Source organism: Equus caballus, chromosome X (genome assembly GCF_041296265.1).
Source record: "Equus caballus isolate H_3958 breed thoroughbred chromosome X, TB-T2T, whole genome shotgun sequence".
In the NCBI taxonomy this organism is placed as follows: Eukaryota; Metazoa; Chordata; class Mammalia; order Perissodactyla; family Equidae; genus Equus; species Equus caballus.
In genome coordinates this window covers 6,816,465-6,829,411 of record NC_091715.1, presented here as the reverse complement: position 1 = coordinate 6,829,411, position 12,947 = coordinate 6,816,465, and the positions used below count along the sequence as shown (strand labels likewise).

At 39.4% G+C, this 12,947-nt stretch overlaps 1 long non-coding RNA gene across 1 annotated transcript in view; it reads left to right on the top strand.

Annotated features, from left to right (window-relative positions):
- The window catches only part of LOC138921936 (uncharacterized), a 37,266-nt gene that overhangs the window by 7,926 nt on the left and 16,393 nt on the right, over nucleotides 1–12,947 (top strand). Inside the window, exon 2 of the long non-coding RNA XR_011434949.1 lies at nucleotides 5,130–5,306. This is a non-coding gene — a long non-coding RNA (uncharacterized lncRNA). The remainder of the gene's footprint in view (nucleotides 1–5,129; nucleotides 5,307–12,947) is intronic.

The following is a 12,947-nucleotide window of genomic DNA, read 5'->3' as shown; positions in this document are numbered from 1 at the left end:
GCAGTACCATGTCCACACCCAGGACCCAAACTGGTGAAACCCTGGGCCACCAAAGCAGAGTACATGAACTTAACAGCTCAGCCACAGGGCTCACCCCAATCTCATTGTAGTTTTAATGTGTATTTCCCAAATGGCTAGTGATGTTGAACATCTTTTCACGTGATTGCCATCTATGTATCCTCTTCAGTGAAATGTCTCTTCATGTCTTTTGCCTATTTTCCAATTGGAATGTTCGTTTTTTTACTGTTGAGTTTTGAGGGTTTGCTTTAGTTTGGTCACCCCTGTAGTGAAGCCTTTGGGGTGCCTACCCAGCATCCACTCACCCTCCTTTCTACCTAAGAGACTCCGAATGTTGTTCAGGTATCCACCCCTGCATTGTGCAGAGTGTTTTTTGAAGGAGAAGCCAACTCCCTCTCTTGCTCTAAGAATCAACTCAATATGACTCATGTTGTTATCTTCTGCCTTGTTAGTAATGTTTTCAGGGAAACTGGTGTCACCCAACTCTACCCACTGATATGTGATGGGGAGTCTGATAGGAGGGTTTCTGGGAGAAGTTTCCTCTCTTTTGAAGAGAGAGTTGTAGGACAATATTATCTCTTCCTCTTGACATTGTCAAGTTCAGATGAGGTACCTGGAACTGCTACAAATGTCTTGCTCCCAATATGTTGATTAAACTAATAGGAAGGATAGTAGAGAGCAGAAATAGAAAAGTCCAGGTCCATAGTGACATCACAAAGCTGATGAATCAACCAACCTTGAAGACAGCCACAGCTGGACTTCCTATTCAAAGAGAACTAAGTTTCCTTACTGTTTGATCCAGCTGAGTCATGGTTTCTAACACTTGCAGCCCCAAACATTCTAACTCGTACAAACACCCACTGTCCTGCATGTGGTTTGTGTCAAATATTGTAGTTCCACTTTTTTTTTAAAAAAAACAATCCTCACACACACCCTGCTCCAATTACCCACAATTATTGTTGCTGTTTACCTTGAGCTAATGAACATGCATAGAAGCCAGCATACAACAATTAGTCATTACACACATGGAACATTTACAAGTCTGAACATGTAGCAAAGAAATCAATATCAAACAGACCATATTTATGGAGAGAAAGACAAGCCACAACCTAAAAGAAGAAATTTGCAAAACACAAGACCCTTCACTGTGCTAGATGCCTTTCCCGTGCCCCTGTCCATTCTCCTTTTGTCCTCACCTTGCTCTGCACCTGCAAGGCTGACCTGTATGAACTAAGTCAGGTACTCCAGTCCCCTCTGGTTTCCAGAGGAACAGCCAGGGGAGATCAGAAGGCAGGGAGTGCAGTGCACAAGGTGGGATGGTGCTTATCGCCCTGGCTCCTGCCTTGTTGAAGGAGCTGGCTGTGTCACTCCATGGACACTCAGCTCCTGTTAGTACAGTTACACTTCCCGGGCCCTGCTCATTCCTGTCAAGTCAGAAACTGAAGGCTCTGAGATTCTACCCTTCTGCAAGCTAACAAGTCAGCCTGCCCCAGTTTCATGTACATATCCTGACCGAGGGCAACAGACCCCTGGTCAGAGACACAGACATTACTACAGCCAAAAGCAGCAGCCAGAGCAATATCTTGAGTTGGTGCCAGCTCCCCAGTTCCACGAGGGCCGAATGTTCACCAGCATGTGTCGGGGGATGCACCACAGCAGAGGAACCCTGAATTAGGAGAGTGAGCAGTTACCAGGGCTGCCAATGGTCTGCGCAACTTCCATTCCAGAGAGAGATGGCTATACCTGGAATGCAAGCAAAACTCCTCAGAGGCTGAGGGGAAGGCTCTGTAGGTTTGTTACACTGGAAGGTAAGTGACAGTCTCCTGGATGGAAAGGAGAAGGCTTTGGGATCCTGAGATATCTCCAGGGAAGGCGACGGTCTCTATCTTTATTACGTCCACTATCTCCAGCTCTCAAGGCTAGCCGCTATGCAATCATCCTTGAACAAAGATTGTCCATGCCCTTTGGTCAGAAGAGCCAGACTGTGTGAAAACGCCCAGGAATCCAGGGAGAATTGTTACCCAACACTTGCCTTGCCCTTAAGGCCTGAGGTGGTAAGCACTGCCCTCTGTGGCCCACATTGGGTACTGCACAGCCCCTGAGTGCTCGCCTCCACCCTGTCCATACTTCTGTAAATAGTCCCTTTATTAAGCCTTCCTTCAATCACACGGTTTACACATGCCATGTCTTCCTGTAGAGACCCTGTCTGAATCAGAAATATATATAAAATATCTACAAATCAATAAGAAAAAGACAAACAGCCCAAGCAGGTAATAAGCAAAGGCTATGGATAGGAAATTCACAAAAGGTAAAAAAACCTCATCGGTCAATGAGCGTGAAAAGATGCTTAACCTTGAAGATGCTTAAAGCCACGCCTCCTACCACACAGAGGGTGTGAGGAAATGGGACTCTCATTCCCGACTGGCTGAACTGTAAAGTACAGTAATCTGGGAGAGCCATTCCGCAGTATCTAGCAGGACTGAAGAGCCTGGCCCTTTTGAATCAGCCATTCCTCTTCTAGGAATCCCAAACTCCTCAGCTTAGGACTTTCAGTTCTTCTCTAGACACAGCCCCTAGGGAGACTTATGTGCACTGTCCCATCACAAGAGCATTGATTCTCAATTATCAGAAACAACCTGAATGCTTATCAATAGCGGAATGTGTTAGTAAATTATAAGTTGTAGTATGTTAGAACAGTTAAAATTAACTAGGTCTATATCAACATCAGTAAATCTCAAAATCAAAATGCTAAATGAATGAAGAATGTGTACTTGTGATTATAATTCTGTGTAGAATTTTAAAACTCAGAACAATGCTATATGGTTTATGGAGTATACTTTTGTAATTAAAACCTGAGATCAAGGGTAGGAAAAATAAACAGATTAGAGGTGACTTTTGGGATGGAAGGATACTAATTAATCAGATAGAGGGACCTTCAACTCTACCAGTAGACTTTTCTTCCTTAAAAATATCTGAAGCAAAGATGGCAAAAATTAACACGTATCAAATTTGAGTAGTGGTTAACTGGGTAACTGTTACATTTTTCCATGTATGTTTTGTTCATGGGAAATCTTTTGTAATTTAAAGACAGTTAAAACAGCCTAAATGACCAATTTAAATCCATTAAGCAAGGTGTAAGGTGTCCACAGGCTGGAACACCATGCAGTCTTTAAAACCCACCATTTCAAAGAATTTAGGGAAACAGGGAAATGCTTCAGAGACATTTCTTGTGAAAGGGCAGATTAGGAAACAATTGTGTGGGGGGGCACATTTTATTTTAAACTGTGTGGCTTCCTCTTTCCATCACATGTCTGTAAACATGAGGATAAAGGCCAGGTTGTCAACCTTGGCTCTATCTGACAAGTTTGACTACAGGTGACTTGTGGTTTCTGCTATATGTCAATTTTTCCAATGAATATCTAGTCATTTTATCAGGAAAAGAAACAATGTAATGAATAATTTGTTTGTGCAAGTAACATGTAAAAATAAACAACTGAACAATGAACAGTCATGTTCAATTTCAGACCAAATGCCTTGAAACTATTTTTATTTGCTGTGCATATGCTGCCCTCTCGTGGAAAAATAGAAGAATGCTCTATGAATGTAGAGTAATTTATAAAATCCAGATGTGTTCCTTACATACTGATAAAGATACTATACATAGCTTTATTGTTCAAAATTAATACATGCTCATTATAGAAAATGTAGAGTACAAAGAAAAGTGAAATGAATAAAAACAATTATCAATAATCTCACTTTACCATTTGCTCAGGATTCTGAGTTCCTGGGCAGGGGAGAAATAAAGATCAGGGTGTGGTTTAAAGTTTAAAGTCTCTGTTTAAAGTCAACTTTTCTGCTATTTGGGTGCTAACCTTGAACTTGGTTTTGATACTTGCTTTGCTTACCTCATGTCAAGCCTCTTTATTTTTACAAATATCTGGTAATTTGATTCTGTTCAGATACTTCACTTTCTTCAAGTTCTTTCTTTTTTCGTTTTGTTTTGTTTTTGCTATAATCAAAAATGTTGCAATGAACATCATATATATATATATATATATATATATATATATATATAAAATCTTGGTGAAATTACATAAATATTTCTGTAGTGTAAATTCCAACCATCGTCTTGCTGAATGGCTGCATGCATTTATAAATTGGATAGATGTTGTCAAATTGTCCTTCAGAAAGTTGCATCACTTTATGCTTTTACGACACTGCAAGAGCACCCATTTCTCCATCCCAACCTCAGCACCACCAGGTATCACTCAGTTGTTTCACTGAACTTTTGGCAATTTTCAAGGTAGGAAACTACATCCCATTATTGTTTTGGTTTGCATTTCTTTTGTTACGAGTGAGGGTCAACATTTTTTCCCTGTTCATTGGTAATTCATGTGTCTTTGTACCCTTTTGTTTATTTCATCTTTTTTCTCTTGGGTTTTTCATCTGATTTTCTTCATCTTTCTTTTTTGAGCTCTACATAAATTAGGTAAATCAGCCCTTTGTCATATATGTTGCATGTATATATTTCAATTGTCATTTTAGAATTCCTTTTTATTTTTATTTTTTGCCATGCAGGGATTATACATTATTATATAGAACAATTTGAAAATTTTCCCTTCTCAGTTTCTGGACAGAGACCACTCAAAATAATTAATTTTAAACAACTGACAAGAACTATAGGCAGCCAGAGGGTGTGGTTGAAAGAAGCACCTGGACTAGCACAGTGCTGGGTGAGGATGAAGAATGGACAAGTCAGCAGTAGCCTGGTGATCGCCTGAGAAGCCAGCCAGCCTGGGCAGATCTCTAGAGCTGTGATGAGAGGACTCTGGGGCCCAGCAGGTTCTCAAGCCACGGTCATGAGCAGGGAGCCCAGCTGGGGAGAGGCTGCTGCCCCAGTGGCCTTTCTCACTGGGCCCAGGGCGCCCAGTGGGTGGTAGCACTTACATCAGGGTAAAGGAGGACATAGATGTTGTACAGAGCAGATTCCCTCAGTGCCTGGAGCATGAAAAAGTAAATACAAACCTCGGATGGCACCACAGTCAGTATTTTAGCCCATTTCCTCCTCATCTTTTCTCGGCCTATATTTTTATTTTTTTTTTAATTTTTAGGTCAGCATCATGGCAGAGTGAACATACCCGGGACTCTCTCCCCTCCAACATACAACAGAAAGGGGAAGCCACACTCCAGTAGAGAACATCCTAACAACACAAAAACTTTGGAGAGACACATGGCCTCATGACGGAGGGCAGAGAGGTTGGAGCCTCCTGTAGAGGAGTGGGAAAAGGGTAAGAGAGGACTTCGCTCCCTCCCCTAAAGACTGCGATGGTGACTGCGGGAGAATCCATGAGGGCAGGAATGGGGAAGGGGTTGCTCATTCTTGGGATCACCAAGGACTCCCTAGGGCCCTTGCAGCCTAGAGGGAAGCCCTCTAACCAGGCGAGAGCTTTTGCAGGGGGTGACCTCATTAAGCCAAGACCCCAGGAGACCAGATAGCAAGAGCTGATCGAGAAAGCCCGGAGTGCATGCAGGAGATAGGGCCCCTCTGTCCACCAGCCCCACACCACTCTACTGCCTGGGATCTCAGCTGAAGGCAGAGGGCAAGGAATACGTCGGTCTCTACCCCCACCCAGTGGTGATAGGCAGTAACTGCAACCGAATAATAGAATGTGTAAGACCAGACCTTCCAAAATCAGACACTACATAAAATCTCCAGACCAGAGAGAAAATGACAAGAACTCAGAACTCAGTCCTGAGGACACAGAAATATGTAATCTAAATGATAATGAATTCAAAATAGCTATGATAAAAAAACTCCACAAGGTAAAAGAGAATGTAGAGAAACCATTCAACCAGTTCAGGAGCTACTTCACAAAAGAGATGGAAACTATAAAGAAGAATCAATCAGAAATATTAGAGATGAAAGACACAATGGAAGAGATAAAACAAAATACAGATTCCGTGAACGCTCGAGTGGATATCACAGAGGAGTGAATCAGCATAATTGAAGACAGACATGTTGAAATGCTCCAGGTAGAGGAGGAGAGAGAACTAAGACTAAAAGGAAATGAAGAAAGTCTCCGAGAAATATCTGACTCAATGAGGAAATACAACATAAGAATTATAGGTATTCGAAAAGGAGAAGAGAAGGAGAATGGAGCAGAGAGCATGTTCAAAGAAATAATGGCAGAGAACTTCCCAAACCCAGGGAAAGAGAAGGAAGTATGTGTGGAAGAGGTTCTAGATCTCCTAGCTTTGTCAATGCAAAAAGACCTGCTGTGAGGTACATAGCAGTAAAACTGGCAAAAATGAATGACAAAGAAAGAATACTAAGGGCAGAAAGGCAGAAGAAAATAGCCTACGAAGGAACCCCTATCAGGCATTCAGCAGATTTCTCTGCAGAAACCTTACAAGCTAGGAGACAATGGAACAACATATTCAAATCTTTAAAAGACAAAAATCTTCAGCCAAGAATACTCTATCCAGCAAAAATATCCTTCAGATATGAGGGAGAAATTAAAACTTTACCAGACAAACAAAAGCTAAGGCACTTCGTAGCCATGAGATCCTTCCTACAAGAAATCCTCAAGAAGGCCCTCATACCTGAAAAAAAAAATGGAGAAAGGGGACACAAAACACAGAGTAAGGAGATAAATAGGTAGACAGAACCAGAATAAGACAAATATTCAACAATAGCATTAATCTAGAGGGAAGGAAAACACCAAAAACAAAGATAATCCTGTCATTTTAACCACAAACTCACAACAATAAGATATGAGAAAAACAACTTAGGAGGGGAGGAGGAAAGAGACTGAATTGGTTTAGATTAAGGAAATTAGGCCATCAGAAAATGGACTGTCTTATACATGAGATTTTGAATACAAACCTCATGGTAACCACTAAACAAAAAAGCAGAACACGGACACAAATAATAAATAAGGAGAAAACTAAGAAACACATCATAAAAAAACTACATAATTCAATGGGTAAACCAAAACACACAGGATGAGAAACAAAGGAAATGCAGGAAAACTGGAAAATGAGTGATAGAATGACAGCATTAAGCCCTCATACATCAATAATAACCCTAAACGTAAATGGATTGAATTATCCAATAAAAAGACACAGAGTGGCGAGATGGATTAAAGATCAAGATCCAACAATATGCTGCCTCCAGGAAACACATCTCAGCTCCCATGACAAACACAGGCTCAGAGTGAAGGGGTGGAAGACAGTACTCCAAGCTAATGGCAAACAAAGGAAAGCAAGTGTCACAATACTTATATCAGACAAAGTAGACTTCAGGATAAGGCAGGTAAAGAGAGACAAAGAGGGGCAGTATATAATGATCAAAGGGACACTCCACCAAGAAGAAATAATGCTTATAAATATCTATGCACCCAACATAGGAGCACCAAAGTTCATAAAGCAACTATTAACAAATGTAAAAGAAGATATTAATAATAACACAATAATAGTAGGGAACCTCAACACTCCACTCACTTCAATGGATAGATCATTCAGACAGAAAATCAACAAGGAAATAGTGGAATTAAATGAAAAGCTAGACCAATTGGACTTAATAGACATATATAGAACACTCCATCCAAAAACAGCAGAATACATATTCTTCTCAAGCACGCATGGAACATTCTCAAAGATAGGCCATATGCTGGGAAACAAGGCAAGCCTCAATAAATTTAAGAAAATTGAAATAATAACAAGCAACTTTTCTGATCATAATGCGATAAAGCTAGAAATTAATTACAAGAAAAAGGCTGAGAAATGGACAAAGATGTGGAGACTAAACAACATGCTATTGAACAATCAATGGATCATTGAAGAAATTAAAGGAGAAATCAAAAACATCTGGAGACAAATGAAAATGATAACCTACCATACCAACTCAAATGGGATGCAGCAAAAGCCATATTAAGAGGGAAATTCATCGCAATACAGGCACACCTTAACAAACAAGAAAAATCCCAAATAAGCAATCTGAAATTACACCTAAGTGGATTAGAAAAAGAAGAACAAACAAAGCCCAAAGTCAGCAGAAGGAGAGAAATAATAAAAATCAGAGCAGAAATAAATGCTATTGAAACAAAAAAGACACTAGAAAGGATCAATGAAACAAAGAGCTGGTTCTTTGAGAAGATAGATATAATTGACAAACCCCTAGCCAGACTTACAAAGAAAAAAACAGAGAAAGCTCAGATAAACAAAATCAGAAATGAAACAGGAGAAATAACAACAGACACCATAGAAATACAACAGATTGTAAGAGAATACTATGAAAAACTATATGCCAACAAAACGGATAATCTAGAGGAAATGGATAAATTCTTAGACTCTTACAACCTTTCAAAGCTGAATCAAGAAGAAACAGACAATCTGAATAGACCAATGACAATGAAAAAGATTGAAACAGTAATCAAAAGCATCCCAAAGAATAAAACCCCAGGACCAGATGGCTTTCCTGGGGAATTCTACCAAATTTTCAGAGAGGATTTAATACCTATCCTTCTCAAGCTATTCCAAAACATTAGGGAAGATGGAACACTTCCTAACACATTCTACGAGGCCAAGATCAGTCTTGACAAGGACAACACAAAAAAGGAAAACTACAGGCCAATATCGCTGATGAACATAGATGCAAAAATCCTCAACAAAATATTGGCAACCCGAATACAGCAATACATCAAAAAGATCATACACCATGATCAAGTGGGATTCATACCAGGGACACAGGGATGGTTCAATATCTGCAAATCAATCAACGTGATACACCACATCAACAAATTGAGAAATAAAAACCACACGATCATCTCAATAGATGCAGAGAAAGCATTTGACAAGATCCAACAGCCATTTGTGATAAAAACTCAACAAAATGGGGATAGAAGGAAACTACCTCAACATAATAAAGGCCATATAGGACAAACCCACAGCCAACATCATGCTCAATGGGCAAAAACTGAATGCCATCCTTCTGAGAACAGCAACAAGACAAGGGTGCCCACTCTCACCACTCTTATTCAACATAGTACTGGAGGTTTTGGCCAGGGCACTTAGGCAAAAGAAAGGAATAAAAGGAATCCAAATAGGAAGTAAAGAAATGAAACTCTTGCTGTTTTCAGATGACATGATCTTATATATAGAAAACCCAAGGAATTCATTGGAAAGCTAATAGAAATTATTAACAACTACAGTAAAGTTGCAGGGTACAAAATCAACTTACAAAAATCAGTTGCATTTCTATACTCTGATAACAAACTTACAGAAAGAGAAGTCAAGAACACAATTCTATTTGCAATTGCAACTAAAAGAATAAAGCACCTAGGAATAAATTTATCCAAGGAGGTGAAGGACTTATACAATGAAAACTATAAGACGTTACTGAAAGAAATTGATAATGACATAAAGAGATGGAAAGAGATTCCATGCACATGGATTGGAAGAATAAACATAGTTAAAATGGCCATACTACCCAAAGCAACCCACAGATTCAATGCAATCCCAATCAGAATCCCAATGACATTCTTCACGGAAATAGAGCAAAGAATCTTAAAATTCATATGGGGCAACCAAAGACCCCGAATTGCTAAGGCAATCTGAGAAAAAACAAAGCTGGAGGCATCACAATCCCTGACTTCAAAATGTACTACAAAGCCATAGTGATCAAAACAGCATGGTACTGGTACAAAAACAGGTGCACAGATCAATGGAAGAGAACTGAAAGCCCAGAAATAAAACCGCACGTCTACGAACAGCTAACCTTTGACAAAGGTGCCAAGAACATACAATGGAGAAAAGACAGTCTCTTCAATAAGTGGTGTTGGGAAAACCGGACAGCCTCATGCAAAACAATGAAGGTAGACCCTTAGCTCACGCCATACACAAAAATAAACTCAAAATGGATCAAAGACTTGAAGATAAGTCTGGAAACGATAAAACTCCTGGAAGATAATATAGGTAGCACACTCTTTGACTTTGAACTAAAAAGGATGTTTTCGAATATCATGTCTTTTCAGACAAGAGAAACAAAAGAAAAAATAAACAAGTGGGACTTTATGAGACTAAAGAGTTTCTGCAAGGCAAAAGAAACTAGGATCAAACCAAAAAGACAACCCACCAATTGGGAGAAAATATTTGCAAATCATATATCTGACAAGAGGTTAATCTGCATAATAATAAGGAACTCACACAACTGAACAATAAAAAAACAAACAATCCAATCAAAAAATGAGCAGAGAAGATGAACAGACATTTTTCCAAAGAAGATATACAGATGGCCAATAAACACATGAAAAGATGTTCAACATCACTAATCATCAGAGAAATGCAAATCAAAACTACACTAAGATATCACCTTACACCTGTTAAAATGGCTATAATCTCTAAGAGTAAAAGTAACAAATGTTGGAGAGGGTGTGGAGAAAAGGGAACCCTCATCCACTGCTGGTGGGAATGCAAACTGGTGCAGCCACTATGGAAAACAGTATGGAGATTCTCCAAAAAGTTAAAAATAGAAATACCATATGACCCAGCTATCCCACTATTGGGTATTTATCCAAACAATTTGAAATCAACAATCCAAAGTAACATATGCACCCCTATGTTCATAACAGCACTATTCACAATAGCCAAGACATGGAAACAATCCAAGTGCCCATCAACTGATGATTGGCTAAAGAAGATGTGGTATACATATATATATATATATATATATATATATATATATATATATATACACAACGGAATACTACTCAGCCAGAAAAAAAGACAAATTCATCCCATTTGCAATGACATGGAAGGACCTGGGGGGAATTATGCTAAGCGAAATAAGCCAGATTGAGAAAGACAAACACTCATATATAGAATATAAAAATACATATGGACAAAGAAAACAGTTCAGTGGTTACCAGAGGAAGGGGGCTTGGGGGTGGGCACAGGGTGGGGAAGGGGAGCACTTATGTGGTGACAGACAAGAAATAATGTACAACTGAAATGTCACATTTATGTAAACTATTATGAACTCAATAAAAGAAATTATTTATTTATTTTGGTGAGGAAGATTGTCACTGAGCTAACATCAGTGCCAATCTTCCTCTATTTTGTATGTGGGATGCCACCACAGCATGGCTTTATGAGCAGTGTGTAGGTTGGGGACCCAGATCTCAACTGGTGAACCCTGGGATACTGAAGCAGAGCTCGCAAACTTAACCCCTATGTCACCATGCCAGCCCCTTAGCTAATGTTTTTAAAGCTGGAATCCATATTATATATGTATTTTGGTTTTTGTTGTTCTTTGTGTTTTTCCCAACATTTTATTATGAAAATTTCCAAATAGTCAACAAAGTTGAAAAAATGTTACAATTAACACATGAATACTTCCCACCTAGATTCTATCATTACTATTTTACCATATTTCCTTTTTCACATTTGTCCATCCCTCTGTCCATCCATTAATCCATCTTATTCTTTTTTTTTTTTTTTTTGAGGAAGATTAGCCCTGAGCTAACTACTGCCAATCCTCCTCTTTTTGCTGAGGAAGACCGGCCCTGAGCTAACATCCATGCCCATCTTCCTCTACTTTATACGTCGGATGCCTACCACAGCATGGCTTTTTGCCAAGCAGTGCCATGTCCGCACCTGGGATCCGAACTGGCGAACCCGGGGATGCCGAGAAGCAGAAAGTGCGAACTTAACCACTGTGCCACTGGGCCAGCCCCCCATCTTATTCTTTGATGCATTTCATATGCAGACATCAGTACATGTCTAAAGATTTCTGAGTAAGCACACTACTGCCTAGTGATCCAGATTTGTTTACAGTGGTTTTGTTTGAATATAAACTTTACACAATGAAATGCGCCAATCTTAATATGTGTGGTTTTTTACTCATGTTTTTTCATTTACTGTTTTATCCTAAGCACTCTGCTTAGAATCACATTAAGCCAACAAATCAATCTAGGATATTTGAACAACTTTGTGAGATTTCATCTTCCCATCAGGGAGTGTGGCGTGTCTCTGAGTCTCCTTTCTGGCTCTTAGCGAAGTTGAGGAGTTTTCATCATACAGGCTCCTGCACTTTTAAAGTCAAGCTTATTGCTGGTATTTGAGAGTTTCTTGTTTTTTTGTAAGGACTTTGTTTCGATTCTCATTTCTTTTTTAAAAGATCTTTCTATTTTAGTTTTTTGAAGACGCATTGGTTTGTAACATCATGTTATTTCAGGTGTACATTACTATATGTCCATTTCTGTACAGACTGCATAGTGCTCACGACCAATAGTCTAGTTTTTATCCATCACTGTACATATGTGCCCCTTTACCCCTTTCACCCACCCCCTCTGACCCCATTCCCCTCTGGAAACCACTAATCTGTTCTCTTTGTTCATGTGTTTGTTTATCTTCCACATATGACTGAAATCATATGGTGTTTATCTTTCTCTGTCTAGCTTATTTTGCTTAACGTAATTCCCTCCAGGTCCATCCACATTGTTGCGAATGGGATGATTTTGTCTTTTTACAGCTGAGTAGTATTCCATTGTATATATATGCAACATCTTCTTTATCCATTCATAAGTCAACGGGCACTTGGTTTGCTTTCACGTCTTGGCTATTGTGAATGTGCTGCAATGAACATAGGGGTGCATGCATCTCTTTGTATTGTTGATTTCAAGTTCTTTGCATAAATACCCAGTAGTAGGATAGTTGGATCATATGATATTTCTGTTTTCAGTTTTTTGAGAAATTTCCATACTATTTTCCATAGTGGCTGCACCAGTTTGCAATCCCACCAGCAGTGTTGAGGGTTCCCTGTTCTCCACATCCTCTCCAACACTTATTTTTTCTCATCTTGTTAATTATAGCCATTCTGACAGGTGTAAGGCGATATCTCATTGTAGTATTGATTCGCATTTCCCTAA